The sequence below is a fragment of the Benincasa hispida genome, chromosome 10, assembly GCF_009727055.1.
Source record: "Benincasa hispida cultivar B227 chromosome 10, ASM972705v1, whole genome shotgun sequence".
Taxonomy (NCBI): Eukaryota; Viridiplantae; Streptophyta; class Magnoliopsida; order Cucurbitales; family Cucurbitaceae; genus Benincasa; species Benincasa hispida.
In genome coordinates this window covers 28,991,598-29,011,805 of record NC_052358.1, presented here as the reverse complement: position 1 = coordinate 29,011,805, position 20,208 = coordinate 28,991,598, and the positions used below count along the sequence as shown (strand labels likewise).

The 20,208-nt window shown below is 37.8% G+C and overlaps 1 protein-coding gene across 9 annotated transcripts in view; it reads right to left on the bottom strand.

The window, feature by feature from the left end:
* Positions 1-1,720: 1,720 nt before the first annotated feature.
* The window catches only part of LOC120088380, a 32,324-nt gene continuing 13,836 nt past the window's right edge, over positions 1,721-20,208 (bottom strand). Inside the window, exons 8-12 of one of the 9 annotated variants that reach the window (XR_005484906.1) lie at positions 6,872-6,971; positions 5,164-5,265; positions 5,019-5,091; positions 2,405-2,461; positions 1,722-2,004 (exon numbers count right to left, since the gene is read on the bottom strand). The gene's annotated coding sequence lies outside the window, so the exon portion shown is untranslated. Of the gene's footprint in view, positions 2,005-2,404; positions 2,462-5,012; positions 5,266-6,871; positions 6,972-17,509; positions 17,544-20,208 lie in introns of those variants that run through there. The other 8 variants (XR_005484904.1, XR_005484909.1, XR_005484903.1 and 5 more) reach the window with 8 other exon arrangements.

Sequence of the window (20,208 nt, the reverse complement as noted above, 5' to 3'; positions counted from 1 at the left end):
TGTCACAATGAATTGGAAAGATCCGCTTCCGCTCATAGGTATTCTTGTATAAGAATTTCTTCATGTATATATGTATATATTATCTTATATTTTTATTTGTTTTTTTTTCTTTTTCCATTTCACATGCTAATCCTATAAATTTCCTTATCAATTCACCTCATACTTTAATTTGAGGTGTCCTTAATCAAAACAATTCCCTATTCAATCCAAGTAATTAAATACTCAACTCCAATTTCATTCTTCTAACTCTAACCTTCATGATTATTCCACCTTTCTCTTAGTAAAATAGAGAGAAGAAAGGTCTTACCACTACCGGCCGTTAAAAGAATTTCGTCCTTGAAATTCTTAAACTCTACCTAAGAAGGTAAAACTTGAGTAGATTTGTTAAGAATAAGTATTGTACCAGTTAGTGCTTCTGGCGTTTCCTCGATTTCCTGTTGAGTCATTGCAAATATTCTTCTGTTCGATTTTGATTCACTGATTTTTTTCTTTTTTTTCTTTTTTTTTTAGCTTACTAGTTTCTTCCCCACTCTATGCAATCGATGGCCTTGCTTGCAAACTTGGTGTTGGTAATGCTGTTTCTTGTGTAACTAAATTTTCCTGGATTATCCGAGGACATTCCTTGCGGTAATGTCTGATTTGGCCGCAATTGAAGCACAAGTTGGTTCCTTTCAAACACGGTCCTTGATGAGTCTTACCACAAAATGAACATACTAACTCCTGCTCTTGATTATCTTTCAATTTACCTGGTGTAGTCTATGTTATTGCTAACATTCTTCTTGTTTGATTTGATCCGCTAGACACCAATGATCCTTTACTAACTCCAGGTCCAAAGCTCGAGCAACCACTCTGTTGTGACTTAAAGTTTCACTCGTAAGCTATATCTAGTATAAATATTCCCATATCCTCTTGGTTAATTCGATCTATAGGTACTTTGTCTATACACTACAAGAATTATGGACTTTAATGTCGGTTGACAATCGACATTAAAGATAGTGTTATTAAAGCCCTCGGTTAAACCGACATTAAAGACAACCGACATTAAAGGGCTTTAATAACAATATCTTTAATGTCCATTGTCAATCGACATTAAAGCCCTTTAATGTCGGTTTTAAACCGACATTGAAACCTAAAATCCATGACCTTTTTTTTAATTATTGTCCGCTTTTTTAAAATTCCATTATCGAATTCATTTTTAATTTAGGTCAAAAATTTAAAAACAACATTATATGTCTCATGTTGGGCTAGGAAATGTCCGTCACTTTTTTTTATTAAAAAAAAAAATAAAAAATTGTACATTATAATGCGCGCTTGTTATATTCTACATGGCACGCCAACAATATATATCTTCCACCTATGAATTCACTGAACTCAAACCTGAAATATAACAATAGACAGAACAATACACTCTACCACAAATCTAAATACAAAGTTACTTGCAATGAAGCACACTTCTATAATAATTTATCCAAAAACAAGAATTAATATTTCCAATCCGTTCTATAAGTACTCATCAAATATGAAATAAACACACAGGAAACCTTTATTAGAATTTATGTTTAAACTATAAGTGTCGTTATTGAGGTTTACCCAACATTTGTATATCGATAACACACTTTTATAAAACAATAATTATAATCATCAACAACCTCTATTATATTAATAATTATTTCTTCCATTCACAAATATCAATTATAGTGCTTCCATGAATACTTACACCAAATATCCCATAAACCAAAAAATGTATACATAAATCTTCCAATAAACAAATCATGATTAGATAACAATTCGTCTATCCATGAACCAACAATTAGTACTTTGAATTCATTTTAAACTTGCATATTTTACTCAAAACTCGTCAAGATTCATTCTAAGCTAGCATTTACATTCTATTGAGACAAAAAACAAAAAGTACATCCTTACACAAATCGGCCAACAAAACTTGCCCATTGGGTTCGAATTACGTCAATTTCTACTTGGGTATATTCATTTTTTTGTATTGAACTACAAAAATAAAAAAAATAAACTCAACATAAGTTTACATCATTTATTAAATTAAAGCTAGTATATAAAAAAATAAATAATTTACGTATGAGGCTAGTAATGGGAGTAGTAGGATTATGTACTATTTCGTGTATATACTTTTGCACATAGTACCCGCATCCTACAGAATCTAATTGACGGGGGCACTTGTCACACCCCTTCCCTAGCCCTAGCCCCCAAGACTTGGAAGGGAGCGTGAGGATACATCAGTAGTATTCCAAGATAATATTTCAATTTAACATTTTCCCCCTTATCTATTAAGACTTTAACATGTTTACAATAATCTATCTAACTTTCATACGCATAGTTCAATTTCCTATATTCTTTATTACATGATCCTAGCTGTACCCTGAGAATTTACCAAGTCCTGGTGTGTTGGTGGTTAGTAGACTCCTTCCTGAACGCTCCGCTTTGCTACCTGGGGGGATATAAGAAAACATTTGGAAGAGTGTGAGCTACTAAGCCCAGTGGGTGGTTCTTTTAGAATAATAATCACTTTGCAAAACATATTTTTGGGAAATCAATCTCATAATCACAATTCCAGTATAATTTATGCATGATCATATGTACAATCATTCAATTATCAACCTCCAGTTCCATGCTATACGTGGCATGCTCATATCATGAACACATTATCAATCATAACAACTTTTTATGGAAACTTTCCTATAACCCTCTTTTCCTGCCAATGTGCATATCGACAATTCTTTACGAGGAATCAATTGCGATCCATAAAAATTGAACATACATATACCGATCAATCTTTTTTTTATTTCATTTTATGCTTTGTTACCTATTCCGTTAGGAACCACAGATTTTTTGGTACATCATATTCATGCATTTACAATTCATGTAACGGTACCCACATCTGAACTGAATTCTTTCTAGTTAAAGAATCTCTTTCTAGTTGCTCTGGAACAATTAGAAGATTTTTTTTTCCGCTAGTCATGCTTAGGTAACTTGACTATATTTCCCATCGGTCATCACTGACTATTATTTTCCGCCGACCGAGGTCGACTATATTTTTCCGCCAAGCACCTTTTGTTAAGTATGCTAACTTATGTAGTTCGGGTATAATCTCAGTTTCCATAGAAATTTCACAAACAATATCATGGCAACAACATAACATCATCAGCATGCATTTTACACTTATATATACATTTATTCACGTATCAATGTATAAAACTAAGTAAACACTCACCGTAAGCAAGTTTTTCCACTAAAATCACCTTGAGAATACCTTCCTGAGAATTCCTCCATATTAATGGAAATTCCTCAATTAATACTTATTATATCCATAAATAATATCAAACTAGCCAAAATACTATTATATAATGAAAACACCAGCTTACCCTACTTCAATTTAGCCAAAATATGAAAATTAGCCTCTTTAGAGGTTATTTGGACCGTGGTAGGCAGCTGGGCGTTGGGCAGTAGGCAGGGTGGGCGTGCTGTGCCGCACAGGGGACTAGCGCATTTGGGCCGCTGCACTATGCTGGGTGTGCGTTGCGCTGGGCGTGATGCATCGCACGGGGAAGGCAGCTGCGCTAGGCTGGCGTGCGGGATGCGTCGAGCGAGGCGCGTGTAGCGCTGCGTGCGCATAGGGTGTAGGCTGGCTGTGCGTCCGGCTGACTCAATACCTCACTAACGCAGCCTTTGTTTCTTTTGATCTCCAATCAACTTGGCAGCCTAATAACTCAAACATAACTCTCTAAATATGCTCTCAACACACAATTTAGGTGATGGTATGAATAAATTCCTCTTGTCAAACCCCTCTATTTATAGCCATTCCAAACTCACCTCATGGTGATAACTCAACTCCCATTTGTCCCACTTTGGAGCTGCCAACACTTAGCCTACCAAGCCTAGCCTTGATTTGTTCTCATTTCAGCTTGCCAGCCAAAAACTCCTTTTTGCATGAAATCTCATTCACCCACCTCCTGCTTGGGGTGATAAGACTTCAATTGCATGAAATCTCCTTAGCCACCTCCTACTAGAATTTTGTGTGATCCTCCTTTTGCCACCTAAATCACTTAAATACTTAACATATTTTCTATTTAAATTGTCTAAGACTTATGCTCATATACCATTGGCATTTTCCCTCGAAGTTTTCCATCAATTAGCCTTACTTTTGATCCTCAACGCATAGCAACTCACCCTTCCTTCATCAAAGTCCCACTTAGCCAACGCATGAGTTGGCCATCACCAACGCATAGGATGGCCACTCGCCCTCAACGCATGGCTTGCTAGGTGGTGCTTGCTCGGCCTACTAAACATGGATGCTGTTGCTGACCATCGACGCACGGTGTGCTGCCTAGGCGCTTGCGTGCTCGGCCGCATAGGCACTCTCAGCCGCATGGGTGTGTGCTTGGCATAGTGCATCGATGCATGGCTGCTTGACAGACTCGGCAGCGTTTCGACGGATAGGATGGCTTGCCCGCTTGCTCGTTTGACGCATAGGCAGGGCGCTCGGCATACACCATCGATGCATGGGCTACGCGCTCGACATACACCATTGACGCATGGGCTGCACGCTCGGCATCCACCATCGATGCATGGCTACGTGCTTGACGCATGGCCTATACATTTGGCTTCAATGCATGGCCTGCGCGCCTAGCATGCTCACTCGACGCATGCTTCCTGCCCATGTCCGCATAGCTCATGTATGCCTTTGCGTTGGTTGTATGCAACCCTTAGCCATTTTTCAAGTCTTCTTGCTTCCATCCTCCATACCTTCTTGCATCCAATTTGTTTTAAGCTCCTCTAGGCATTTGGATTTTTGGTCTCCTTTTTGGATAATTTTAATGTTTTCCTCCCTTTGTTCTAATATCCTTTCTTAGGATTTTTCTTCTCTATTTAACCTCCCACTTTAGATTTAGTGTTAGGGTCTTACAACACTACATATAAAGAAGTTGAAAACAATTATTCTTATGTTTGAATGAACATAAATTGTTAAAAAATGAATGCAAATTTACCTTTACAGGTTTCCATTTTGGAGAACACCGATAGTGTTGGAGATCGTGCTCGGCTTGCCATGTTTTCAATCCACTAAATAGTTTGAAAACATTAGTTAAATATAAATACTCCAATTAAGAGCTAATAAAGATCATTTACTCTTACATATTTATATCTCCATGATCCTCTTGAACTTTACTTCGAATAGAATCCAAAACATAAACACAATTTTCTTGTAGATTGATTACAATCAATATCCAATGATAACTATAATAAGCAATAATTTTGAAATATTAGTAAGCATAAAATGCAAAATTAAAAATAACTAAAAAACTTGTATTCACTTACTCTGTGTTATATGGAACAAGAACTTGTATTTACTTACCCTATGTTACTTCGAATATATTAGTATGCTTAATCAACTAAGTAAGACCAAATTAGTTTATATATAATTGAAAGAAAAATATTTTGATATACACTTAAACCACATCAAGCAAGACTACCAACCAAGTATATATCCTTCAACTAATTTAATTCCAACATTTCAAAATTTCAAGAAGCTTAATCATTGGAACAAAACATAAAATTAATGAAATAACACTTGAACCACACCAATCAAACATAATCAACCAAGTAAGACTAAATTAGTTTATATATAATTGAAAAAAAAGGATTTTGATATACACTTAAACCACACCGAGCAAGACTACCAACCAAGTATATATCCTTCAACTAATTTAATTCCAACATTCAAAATTTCAAGAAGCTTAATCATTGGAACAAAACATAAAATTAATGAAATAACACTTGAACCACATCAATCAAACTTAATCAACCAAGTAAGACCAAATTAGTTTATATATAATTGAAAGAAATGGATTTTGATATACACTTGAACCACATTCAACAAGACTATCAACTGAGTACGTATCTTTGAACTAATTTCATTTTAACATTAACAAATTTCAATAAGCTTAATCATTGGAACAAAATATAAAATTAATGAAATAACACTTGAACCACACCAATCAAGCTTAATCAACCAAGTAAGACCAAGTTAGTTTATATATAATTGACAGAATAGGATTTTGATATACACTTGAACCACACCAAGTAAGACTATCAACTGAGTACATATTTTTAAACTAATTCAAATTCCAACATTAACAAATTTCAAGAAGCTTAATCATTGGAACAAAACATAAAATTAATGAAATAACACTTGAACCACATCAATCAAGCTTAATCAACCAAGTAAGACCAAATTATTTTATATATAATTGAAAGAATATACACACTTGAATCACACCAAGAAAAACTATCAACCAAGTACATATTTTTTAACTAATTCCATTCCAACATTAACAAATTTCAAGAAATTTAATCATTGAAACAAAACATAAAATAAATGAAATAACAGTTGAACCACACCAATCAAGCTTAATCAACAAAGTAAGACCAAATTAGTTTATATATTTGAAAGAAAAGGATTTTGATATACACTTAAACCACACCAAGCAAGACTACCAACCAACTATATATTCTTCAACTAATTTAATTCCAACATTTCAAAATTTCAAGAAACTTAAACATTGGAACAAAATATAAAATTAATGAAATAACATTTGAACCACACTAATCAAACTTAATCAACCAAGTAAGACCAAATTAGTTTATATATAATTGAAAGAAAAGGATTTTGATATACACTTCAACTACACCAAGCAAGGCTACCAACCAACTATATATTCTTCAACTAATTTAATTCCAAAATTCCAAAATTTCAATAAGCTTAATCATCAAAATAAAAATAAAATGAATGAAATAACTTTAAATTACTAAATATAAAATTCATATGAAAATAAAATTTTACCTTTCCAAGCAAACAACTTAAAAAACCCACAAACTTGAAGAGATCCAAATCAAAGCTCGAAGATTGGAATGCTTAATCCGACTACTTGTACACTCGAATCCTACAAAATGATCAAATTAACCAAATAAAGTAGCTAAACAATCCTAAGTTAAGTGGAAGAAGATAGCACATTTCCAGTGTTATCAATAAGATTCAACAAAATTCTTTATGACCCCTGTGTTTACTACAAGAAGAGTTCTGAAGGTGACTATGTTTATCTACTACTTTATGTTGATGACATGCTGCTGGTAGGAATAGATCCAACTAAGCGAAGGGAGATAAAAGCTGAATTGAGTGTTGAGTCTGATATGAAAGATCTAGAGGCAGCAAAGTAGATTCTAGGGATTGAAATCATTAGAAGCATAGGAGAAAATGAACCATCTTTAACCCAGATCCTACACCAATAAAATACTATGCATATTCAATATGGCTAGTTTTAAAGCAGAGTCTACACCCTTTGCACAACACATCAAGATCTCAGCAAAAAATTCCCCCAAAGAGCCGACTAATGAAAAAGCTATGAGCCATGTCCCTTACTTCAATGCCATAGGAAGTTTGATGTACCTAATGGTCTACACTAGACCAGACCTAGCACGTAGTTCAAGTCTGGTTAGTCACTATATGAGTAACCTTGGCAGAAACACCTTAGATGGGGTGCTCTCCTCGTTTTTCTGCATGCATGTGTTCGCTGTTCTTTCGTTGGAATACATAGCATAGAGACACTATAGGGCAACACCTTAACACTCCCTTAAATGATGCTCTTTGTCTTTTAGTGCCGAGTGCAAGTAGAGTACGCGCTACTACACTCCTTTACAGAGGTACTTTTGTAATTTCTTTGAAATGGTTTGTGCTTCTAAAACTCTTTTTGGATCGTTTTTGCTCCAAATTACCCTCTTGGGATGATTTTACCTACAAACTATGGCATTAAATGCATGAAAATCACGAACAAACCTAAATTAAACTAAGAAAAATAACACTTTTACAATGCTACAATCTACTATGTTTTTTTTAATGTAACATATGTTTTGTAAACTGGCACTCATTGAGCATCCAACTCATACTTTTCTTTTTATGTTTTCCCCTGGTAGCGGGAGAGTTTCAGGTGCCTACTGGACACAAAGCCTGCCACCTGTTAGACTCATTTTCAGTATTATGTAATATAATTTATGGGCCTGCATGTAGATATAAGTTTGTAGACGTATGTTTTGAACAAGAAATAAGTCATAAAGTTAAACTATTATCTGTAAACTGTTTTCTTATGAGTTCTATATAAGTAAATGTTTAGGAGTTTAATAAATTAGCATGTTTAAAGTAGTAACAAAATGGAATGTTAAGTTAAGAATAGGTATATCGGATGATGGATACCGCAGATGGGAGTGGTATTTGTCGTCTTCAGATCTTTATCTAGATTAGATAGCTAATTTGGGATGGGGTATGACATCTCCACTCGCATGTCTCTACATGAATGATTTGGATCATATTATTTGTAACACTTATAACATTTGTAACATGTATAAAGTGGGTTGTAGCATAAGACACCCTACGTTATCCATATACTATAGACTCTTTAGGTTATTACACTGCATACTGTTCAAATATCATCAAATAACCTTGGATTTTTTCCGTAATGGATAACTCATTATTGCATTAAAAATAGTCATTTATTATATTCAATAACTAATTAACTATGAGACTTTAAGGCATAAATCCCAATGATGATTTATATATATATATATGAAAAAATGAAATTGTTATAATACAAGAGATTTTCAAAACAAGAATGGAAGTAGAAAAAAAGATGATGGAAATGGGTGATGGGATGTTAGTCGTCGACGGTTGTTTCCTTACTTCTTGTTGACTTGAATGATGATCTTATACTTCTGCTATTTAGGAATGGGTTCTGGTGATAAGGAAGTGACCACAACTCTCTCAAGTTTTTCTGTAAAGAAGCTTCCTTTTTTGGTTTGATGTACTCTGGATTTCTTCTTTGCTCCTCTGTTTTCTCTCAATGGCTGAATAATCCTTTTTGCCTATGGTCTCCTCCTTTTATATTCCTCGAACGCAACTATGGTAGCACGCTGATTGGGTAGTTGGTGACATGACAGTGTGCGGAACATAAGGTTAGCACTGACCAAGTGGTTGAAGATATGGTAGGTAGCACGCTACTCATAAGGTTAGCACTAACAAGTGCAAATAATCTTTTCTCAACTCTTGATGCAGTGGTCAGAAATCTCAAGGCATGTGTGATGGCATCATAAAAGTGCTATTTTTCTTAGCTTAATTTTAGTTTGTTTGTGAATTTTACATGTTTATTATCCTATTTTATAGGTATTGAGCAATAAAAGGGTAGAAAAGTCATTCGGAGCAATAACAAGACTTAAGAGTTAAACTGCGGCTTATTAGCATCAACTATGAAGAAAATTATTGTCGTTAGTGCTGGTTGAAGTATTCATGGTTACGTTCAGCTCATTGTCGTTAGTGCTGGAAAATGGAGAAATGTTGCGTTGTATATTAATCACTGCCTGGCGCAACACATCATTGCTAGTGTGAAACTCCGCAAGCGATTGGCAGAAGGAGGAAAGCTCATGGGAGAGGAAGCCTCGCATCTCATCGACTGCAGCAACTAGGGATGCGATGGATGAGTGATGGGGGGAAGATACCTTCGATGTCTCACCAGCATCGTTTTGGGACTGATTTAAGCGGCTAGCACCCAAATCGTGTAGGTCATTAGCACGAGGCAAGGTACGCAGTGAAGAATGGGTTATTAATTGTTGGCTGGCTGAAGTTGCTAGTGATGGGGGATCCGAGTCTGGGATAAGGAGGAGATTTGTAAGAGTTTAAGGGAGAGAGGATAGAGGGATAATGGGGCTAGGAGGGAGGATGACCAAAGGTGAAGGCTGGTCAATGGAGTCATCAAGTTGATTGTGTTCAGAGCACCCCTGCACAAGTTCCTTGCTTTTGTCATTTCTACGCTGCCTTTTGGGTCGAGGAGGTTGAGACGCATTCAAATCAATGTTGGGTTGTTTTGGTGGAGGGTCTAGGCAATGTGGCGAATCTTTCAACAAAATTGTTAGAATCTTTATGTTGATCAGGCCGTGAATCTTCGGTATGGGCTCATCTTCAATACCATATCCCACTGAAAGGCATAGACTGAAGATTGTCCGCTGGAAGAAGAATTGTCCTCAAATCCTACCAACATAGCCCCTTATTTGCCTTGTGATCAATCTTCCAACATCGATGGGAATGTCACATGCAATACAATATGCAACCATGACTCTATCCCTTGAGATGGTTTTATCGTGTGTTGTCGGGAGGAGTCTCTTCTTCACCAGATAAACCCAAAGGTGCGCTTCAGGCAGCAAATAGTTGGAGGCAAGTGTTTGAATGTCGATCAGGAAGATGGTCCATATGGTGCCCGATTGCGCCAATATTCTCAAAGCATCTTCCAAATGCCCGTCTTCAGGATTATCAATCAATCTGTTGCCTGGTGCCTCTGAAAAGTCTTTTAACTTGTAAAGTTGGTTGATATCTTGGGCATTGAATGATGCGACCCTCCATTGATGATTACCGTGTCCTTCGTTTCGTGCAGGCTGCCTTGGTAGAAGGCCCTCACTACCCTTGGAATGACTATAGATGGGCATTGACAAAATGTGTCCCACCCAAGCTCTACCAATATGCTTGTGATGAAGTCCGGTAGTGGGTTTGGCGTAGGGAAGAAGCTCATCTCCATTAGAAGGTCATCGTTTTCTTTTCTGACCTTCAAACGTCTCCGGGTTGGCGATGATTCGGTGCCTTCAACTTTTTTCTTGCCCTTATCTTGGGCGGCCCGCAATTCGAGCCCTTTGGCGCCTCACACACGCCCTTTCCTTCTCTCGATCAGCTTTTTCTTTTTCCCATTCCTCTCTCTCCTTTCATTTGAGTTCAATGTTACACTGGACCTTTGCCCTTCGACACAAATCCTTCTTTTCCTTCTTTCTCCTCTCAGCTTCCTCTTCCTCCTTTAACTCCTTCTCAAATTGCTCAGAGGCGAGAACAATGCACTGCTCATCCTCGAGCTTCTTTTTGGCTTCTTCTTCTGCGTTAACACAATGCATTTCCTCATCGTGAAGCCGTCAAGCCGAATCTACTGAGGTGATGATTTGGTGTGCCTGTTCCAACTTTTCTTCTTTTTCTCTCATTCTTCCTTCTCCTCTATGCACTCAATGATTTCTCTGTGCATAGAGGACTCTTGGTGATTTACTGGAGGCGTGTCCACTGTCTCCATCTCCTTATCTTTTGTTGTCCGTGTTCTTGATTGCTTGACAAGTGGGGTGACTGGTGTGTCAACATCTTCTTCCTCAGAACATCTAGGTTGGGCCCCCAAGGTGACCAGGCGGTCGCATGAAATTGGGGATTGGCTTTGCGTTGCTTGCTCTTTAGGTGGCACAGATTCATCCACCCTTGCGGTGGTTGATTCACCTTCTACAACAAAGCTCTCAACCCTTTGTCTGTGCTCCTATTCGTGCTTGATGCGCTTTTCCTCGCGCCTGCTTTGTTTTTTTCCGGCTTTCCTTCTATCTTTCCTTTTTTTTTACACTGGGCCTCTTCTTGATCCTCATCATCTTCTTGTTTCTTCTTTTCCCTTCTCTCCTTTCTTCATTGAGCTCTCGCTGCTTCATCTGCATCGTCCTTCTCCTTGGCAAGTTGCTAATCCTTTCTCTTCGACTCCACATCCTCCAGCACTGCTCTAATCGGTCCCTCATTGGAGTTTGCTGGCATATTCTCCTTAGGATCAATTAACGCAAGGACTTATCCTTGCGAAGCAGTGACTGCCACATCTTCTTGAGGCAGTGGCTAGTTTACCACTCCGACCTCCGGTAACCCTCCATCTCATTCCATAGTGCTTAAAATACAACACCTCCTTGTCGTCGTTTCGCTTCAGTTCACTTTCGGTTGGAGGCTGGGGAAGAACCACCTCAGGACTGGTGGTAGGGGCACTCTCCTTGCTTGGCCCCTCACAGCGGACAGATGGCAAGGCACTGGCGGAGGAGTAGGCTTTTCTTTTAGGTTTTGTGGGGAATCGGGGAAAGGGCATAGGTTGAGTGGTCCGGCGATGGCTGACGGCCAAAATGACTGCCTCTCAAGCGGAAACAGGGGCTTTAGTTGGGGAGGAAGGTTTAGGAAGATGAGTTTGACGACTGACCGACCATGGATTCTGACGAAGGCTAGGTTTGATTGACTAATGAGTAGAATGCAGAAGGCTTGAGAATGTTGGAATGCTTGAGTGTTTGAAGTGTGGACAAAAATGGGATACTGACGCTGGAAGCCTTATATAGGTTAGGGTTCGGGAAGCCCAACAATCATGATGATTGTGTACGGCAGGCTTTGGGAATCTCAAAAGCCTGCCTATCATTAAATGCTCGATAGACGAAAGGACACTTCGTCTGTCGACGCATTAATGAAGCCTAAAAAATCTAAACGTTTCGACTGTCCACATTCCCGCATAGACGTTCAAATGACTCTCATGTGAATGAGGAAGAAGATGGGCGTAATGAGTGCCCCACACATCGCAATAATTAACGAAAACCATTCAAATATAAATTATTGCAATTGCAAAATCAAATTCTCAAAACAAGCAGCTCAAAACAAGGACTGAATTAAAACTAAGTAATGAAAGTAGTAAAGGATAGGAGAATGGATGCCTTTAAAAGAGCACATGTGATCGCAAGGCGCATCCATGCGGGCAATCATGCTTTCCCAGCTAGGTCAATGGTTTCTTTGCTACGATCCATCAAGCCCCCATAGTAGGGCTTTATGTGTTGACCATTGACCTTGAAGATTTTGCTCCCGTCCTCACTAGGTAACTCCACTGCTCCGTGTGGAAAGATACTTTTGATTATAAATAGGCCAGACCATCGTGACTTTAGTTTTCCTGGAAACAACCGAAGGCGAGCATTAAATAACAAAACTTGTTGTCCATTTCTTACTAATTCTTTCATCATGCCATCTCTTTGTTTGCTCTTAATAAATCTTGGCATTTTCATAAGCAATTATGCGTCATTTAGTGAGTTCGTTCAATTGCAGATTCCAGGCCTCCCCTGCACTAGTTAGATCAAAGTTTAACTTCTTAAGCACCCATTACGCTTTGTGCTCCAGTTTCAGAGGCAGATGGTAGGCTTTTTCGAAGACAAGGGCATACAGGGACATCCCAATAGGTGTTTTGTAGGCTGTCTGGTATGCCCATAGGGCTTCATCTAACCGCTGCGCCCAATCCTTCCTTGAGGTGTTCACCACCTTTTCAAGAATAGACTTGATCTCCCTGTTAGAGATCTCTACCTGGCCATTTGTTTATGGGTGATAGGTTGTTGCAACCCTAGGCCTGACATTGAACTTGATTAGTAAATTCGTAATGATATGATTAATGAAGTGTGTACCTTTGTCGCTTAGTAATGCACGGGGCATGCCAAATCTATTGCAAATGTTCTTTTTGAGAAACTTAGCCACCGTGATCGCATTATTCTTGGCGCAAGAGATGTCCTCTACCAAATCGATTAATGCACCCCCTGTAGCCAAAAATGGACGACTTAAGATGATGGGGACATCTGTGTCTACTTCATAGTCTAGGATAATGAAGTCGGCATGAAATATGAAATTATCAACTTGTACGGGCACATCTTCGTTCTTCCCTTCGGGATGCGTTATCGACCTGTCTGCTAACTGTAGGGTCACAGTGGTAGGTCTTGCCTCACCAATACCCAACTTTCTAAAATGGAAAGTGGCATTAGGTTAATACTAGTTCCCAGGTCACACCACGCAGTGCCAACTTCTTTTCTCCCAATGGAACAAGGCAGTGTGAAGCTTCCAAGGTCCTTTAGTTTCTTGGGGAGATTGTTTTGAAATAATATACTGCATTCATGCATTAATACAACTATTTCGTACTCCCCGAGTTTCCTTTTGTTTGCAAGAATATCTTAAGAAACTTCACATAACTGGGCATTTTTTCAAGTGCCTCTATAAGAGGTATATTGATGTGAAGTTGCTTTAAGACGTCCATGAATTGTTTGAACTATTTGTTGTCATTTTTTTCCTCAGTCTGCTAGGAAATGGCGGAGGATCCTACCTCATTTCCTAAGTAGGTGTCTGCTCTTCAGCATTCTTGGCTACTTGTGATGTTGGTGTTGGACCGATGTTTTTAGGAGACGTGTTGCATTGATACTTTTTCGATATGTGGTTCTGACGTTGGAGAGATAATGTTGTCGTAATGTTGTTTTCTTTTGCGATGTTGATGGGAGCATTAGCAATAATTGGTGTATGTTCAGTGGTAGTTGTTTCATCTATTCGTCTGGCTTCTCTATGGGTTATTGACGCATGAGCAGCCGTTTTTCCACTACGCAACGTCATAGCTTGGCATTGCTCCTTTTCGTTTCCTTGCGAAACCTCTGAATTGCTCGGTAGGATTCCCGGTTGTCTGCTTTTTAATTTGCTGGCTAACTGTCCTACTTGCACTTCTAGACTTCTAATTGATGAAGCTTATGATTGAATTAATGCGCCATTTTTTTAATATACTCTTTCAATAAAGATTCTAGAGAAGTTAAAGTGTTTGAGCTGGATGGTTGGCTATAATTGTACGATTGTCTGTTTTGATGGTGTTGGTGGCTCTACGGCACTTGATGGAATCCCAGAAGGTTCCCTTTATGTCCCTGGTGGTTCTGATGCAAATTCTTTTGTCTTGCCTGATCTGTGTTACCTCCCCATCCAAAGTTGGGGTGGTTTCTCCAGCTGGGGTTATACGTATTACTGAATAGGTTGTTGTGAATGAAGAATACGATTGCTGGGTAGTTGAGCAGACATTAACTGAATGGGCATCATTGCAATGGATGCAACTGATCGCAGTGACTTGCGTTAGTGTATTGGCCTACACAGCATTTTGATCGCAATGACTAGCTAATAGGCCCACTTCTTGGCCTCGTCTCGAAGTGTGTATGGAAATAAATAGTGTTGAATTCCTTCTGGAATTACGCCTGGTATTGAGAATGTATTGCACATCTCAACAGAACTGTGAGATGTGTGTGTGGGACTTCACCTTGCATTCCTTCGAATTAGCCGGCATTTTGGATCATCTGTAGCATTACAAGCTTAATTTCAAATCTGGCCAGACCCATAATTGAACTCTTATGCATTGTAGGACAATTTTTGTCCATGGATATAATTTATATAAGCAAGTCGATCATTCACCAGTTGTTCATAATTACAGTTGGGTCAAAATGTCCGTTTTTTCGCTATAATTACATCTTTTCCTTAAGTCCTCACTAATTCTTCTAATGAACAATTTGTTTATGATCTAACCATAAACTAAGCCCCCTCTTGGGCCAATGAGAGAGCAGGATCCCTTTGTTCAAGGACCAAACTAAAGGGAACTCCTCATCTACTTACCCTATATGGGAAGGAATGCATTCTGTCTTGTGAGGTTATGTTCCCAACTCCCTACCATTTAGTCAAGTCCCAAAGTAGTAGGCCTATTGAGTTGGTAACTCGACCCACTCTCACCTATGCAAATCAAATGACTGATCTCAAAGGCAAGAATTCATAAATCACTTGGAATTAAGATCGATATGCACATGATTGTCCTATGAAATATTAATCTCGTCAATTAACAAATTTACAAAGGAAGGTAAAATATTTGGCAGTCTAATCTTATACAAACTTTTTGTATCGTATACCTCCATTCACATGTTTTCATATAAATGGTTTGGGTTAAACCATTTGTAACTATTGCAAAATGGGTCATATCTATAGTGTCACCAAGATAGGGCATTCAACCTTATCCATATCCTATAAACCTTTAAGTTATTTCTTGAACATGATCCATCTGTATGTCAACTACATACACGTTCAAGACTTATACAATAATATTGGATTTTTTGGTTTATTGGATAATGTTATGCAAAATAAATAATTAATACAAAATAAAATAACAACTTATTTTATTAATGATAAATAGTTTATTTACAAAGTTACGAGCTTTAGGGTATAAACCCTAACATGTTACTCACCATAAGAGAGTTGAAGACATCTCTCTACAATAACCTAGGTAATGAAGAAAAGCTCAATCACATTAAGAATCTAGGAACTGCATCGTTATTAAGTTGGACTATAGCTCTCTCGACTATTGTGGATATGGTTTCATATGCCCACACCTATATTACCACTTTAGTATACCAGAAAAATATTGAATTTAATTAATATATCAAGTCATATAATTATGAAACATGAAACAAAAGGTACCTGGAAAGCATAAGGAAAGCCCGATATAGTATACTTTTAGAATATAGTTCTTGCCCATTCTTGCCCTCTACTTAGAGGCTTAGAGGCTTATGTTACCATTCTTGCCAGCTTCTAGGTCCCTTAGAGGGTTCCAATCAAGGGCTTCAATGGTAAAAGGTTGGATAGACTTAATACCATAAATATTCGAGTAGAAATCAAGAATTTCCTCAACAATATCTGCTTCATTAATAAGAGTGTGACTGTGTTTACTCTCCAAGGCAGAAACAAGATTTTTACTTTTTCTAGAGGAGACCCATCTATGGAAGAAACTAGAGTTTTTCTCTCCTTCACAAAGCCATTGAATCTTACTTTTCTGAGCCCAAACTCTCTGCTCTTTAATGATGGTGTCAAAAAGAGCCACTTTGTAGTTATCTCATTTTTTAGCTTCACCGTCCGAAAGCAAGCCCAAATCCTCCAACACGTCGTAGGCAATGATTTTCTCAAGCGAGACTTTCTTTTGAGGAAAGATATCTCCAAAAACCTCTTTGTTCCATCTTTTCAGAACCTCATTCAACTCTTTCAACTTCTCCATAAATGCATAGTTCGACCAACACTCTGTTTTGAAACTTGCCCACCAGCCCTCTAAGTTCCTAATGGAAAGATTGTGTTCTAACCAAACATTTTTAAATCTAAAAAGCGTTGAACCCCAGGCTTGCAAGCCTAGCATAAGTAAGATAGGAAAGTGATCAGACGTACTCTGAGAGAGCTATCAGCTTTAACCTCTCTAAAGAAATCAACTCAAACTTTGGAAAGAAGAAATTGATCAATTTTTGAGGCAGCTGGCCTACTTCCCATCCTGGACCAGAAGAACGCCCCATTCCGAAGAGGAATTTCTACCATATCCATCTCCTTAATGAGAGAACTAACGTTTTTATACTTCTAGTTGGGCACCCTTCTGAGCTTTTCTCATTAACCCACCTAATAACATTAAAATCCCCTCCAATACACCAGCAATTATTACAAAGCCCAAATAGAGCCGAAAACTCGTGCCAAAAGGAGTCTCTATTTCAGTGAGATGAAGGACCATACACACTTGTGATCCAACCACAAAAATCAACATTAGTTCTATACAAGATCAAGAGAGAGAACTTGATGGAACATGAGACATATGCAGCGGAAAAATGACCTAATTACACTCTAATTCTTTTAATTAAAAGGAAATTAGTATGCAATTTGAAGGAAAAACAGTAAATTAACTTACCTTTGAAGCTCCCGAAAACCGCTTTTCCTCACTGAATCTCGACCCGAACTCTTCCAGACTATCACTAGAGTTGACCTACTATTCTCTAGACTCAGAACCGGGTTATGGGACCCAATGGATGAAGAAAACCTTGACAGAGAAAGAGATGGAAAAAGATGGAGATTTTTTAGATTGGGTTTTTAATTTTTCAGCCCAATTTTGAAAACTAACTATTTGCAAAAAATGGCAAAAGTTTTTAAGTGGGCTTTCATAGAAAAAACCTTGCAACATTTGCATGAAATAAATCCATAAAAATCCAACACCTAGAATCTACTATCTAAGTGGGCTTAATGTCAACACTATAAGCCAACACCTAGCCCACTATTTTGTTAGTGGAATTATCCAACAAAAGTTATGATTTTTCCACTAACTTTAGTCAAATAGCCAAATAGTCATTTGGTCAAAGTCAAACTTTGACCAAAAAGTCAACATTTTGACTTTTATGTTTTTTTTTTTCGTGTTGACTAATTTTAACCTCCCGAGCATGAATCTGCATTCATTTTCTCGAAATTCAAATCACATTTGAATATAAGGTCGGTCAAAGTTTGACTTTTCAAAGTGAAAAGTCAACTCTTTGACTTTTTACATCTTTGACCATTTCCATTATTTCCAAGCTTCCGAATATGAACGTATTCATATTCTTGATATTTAAATCATATTTAAATATTAAAGCTATATCTCTAAACTGAAAACCCGACCACTATATCATATATACTTGTCGGTTTCTCTCTCTTCACCTAATTCGAACAATTCGAATTATTCTATCATACTATTCTAAGTTTATTCCATATGAGCTAGTAGGGGAACCTAATGTACCTATAGATCATGGGCTCCAACGATCCGAGATTAGCTAGCTAAACTCTTTAGACGGAGCTAATCAACATTCGTTAACTAACAGGTCATTCCACTATAATCCCGTAGTTGCACTCTCTTCACTAGTAGGTATATTTGTGTCCATTTGATATAACCATGATTAGTAAGCTAATCCTTCACAGTTGTTCATAATCTCGGTTGGGTCATATAAACCTTTTTACCTCTAAGTCTACATCTTGTTCATTAAGTTCCACTAATCCTCTAATGAACAACTGGTTTAAGGTCCAACCTATAAACCGAACCCCACTCGGACCAAGGAGAGGGTGGGGCCACTTGTTCAAGACCTGGATTCAGTACTAAAGAGAACAACCTATGTACTATCCCTATAATGGTAGGAGTGAATTCCATCTTGCACCCTATGTTCCCAGCTATCCACCTGATCTTACTCCTGAAATGGGATGCTTACTGGGCCAGCGATGATAAGCTGCCCTCACCTATACAGATCTAAGGATAATTCCGAGTGAACAGGAGTTCATAGGTAGCTCAGGATTAAGATTAAGTTACCTAGGTCATCAATTAATGAAATAGTCAGTTTTATACATAAAAGAACATTTAGAACGTAAAAAGTGACTATTTCATGGTTTAGTCTTATGCAAACTCATTGCATAGGATGCCCCCACTCACATATCTCTATATGAACGATTTAGGATCACATCGTTTGTACTATCTACAAAGTGGGCCGCATCTATAATGTCCCCAGAATAAGGCACCCAAACTTATTTATATACTATAGACCATTTTGACTATATATGTGAACTTGATCCACATTTATGTCACTACATAAAGTTCAAACTACATTAAATAGCCTCAGGACCTTAGTTTATTGGATTCAAGATTACAATTTCAATAACAACTTTATCGAAAAACAAAACAAAATATGTTTATTAATTTACGAACTACGAGTTTTAGGACACAAAATCCAACAAACTCCCACTTGGACTAAAACTCCTAGTGGAGTATCACAATGTTGAATTTAAGTGAGAAACATATGAGTACAATAAACTAGGGCATATACCCAAAAGTTCTCCCACTTGTCCTAGATTACTAACTTCGTAGACCTAGACTCTATAGGTGACCTTCAAACACTTTAGCCGTGAGGGTCTTTGTAAAAGGATCAATAATATTTTGCTTAGAAGATATCTAGGTCACTACAACGTCTCCACGATGTACAATGTCCCGGATCATATGGTATTTGCGCTCAATATTCTTGTCGCGCTTGTGGCTTCTTGGTTCTCTTGAATTTGCAACTGCACCACTATTATCACAATATAAGGTGATGGGCAGATGCATATTTGGAACGACTTCCAAATCTGTCAAGAATTTTCTCAACCATACAACTTCCTTTGCTGCTTCGCAAGCAGCTACGTATTCAGCCTCCATTGTGGAGTAAGCTATACAGGTTTGTTTTACACTTCTCCACACTACTGCTCCTCCGTTAAGGGTGAACACTAATCCAAATGTAGACTTTCTAGCATCTTTATCAGTTTGAAAATCAGAGTCAGTGTATCCAGTAAGTATCAAATCCTTAGACCATACACGAGCATGTAGTTCCTCGTTCTCCTAAGATACTCGAGGATATTCTTAGCGGTAGTCCAATGATCATATATAGGATTGGATTGATACCTACTGACTATCCCTACTGCATAGCATATGTCAGTTCTAGTACATAACATTGCATACATCAGGCTCCCTACTACAGAAGCATAGGGAATGCGTCTCATATCCTCAACCTCTTGAGGTGTCTTAGGACATTGATCCTTTGAGAAATGAATTCCATGTCTGTAAGGTAACAGATCTCTTTTGGAATTCTGCATCTTATACCTAGACAACATTTTGTCTATATAAGTTGCTTAAGACATGGCTAGTGTTCTGTTCTTGCGGT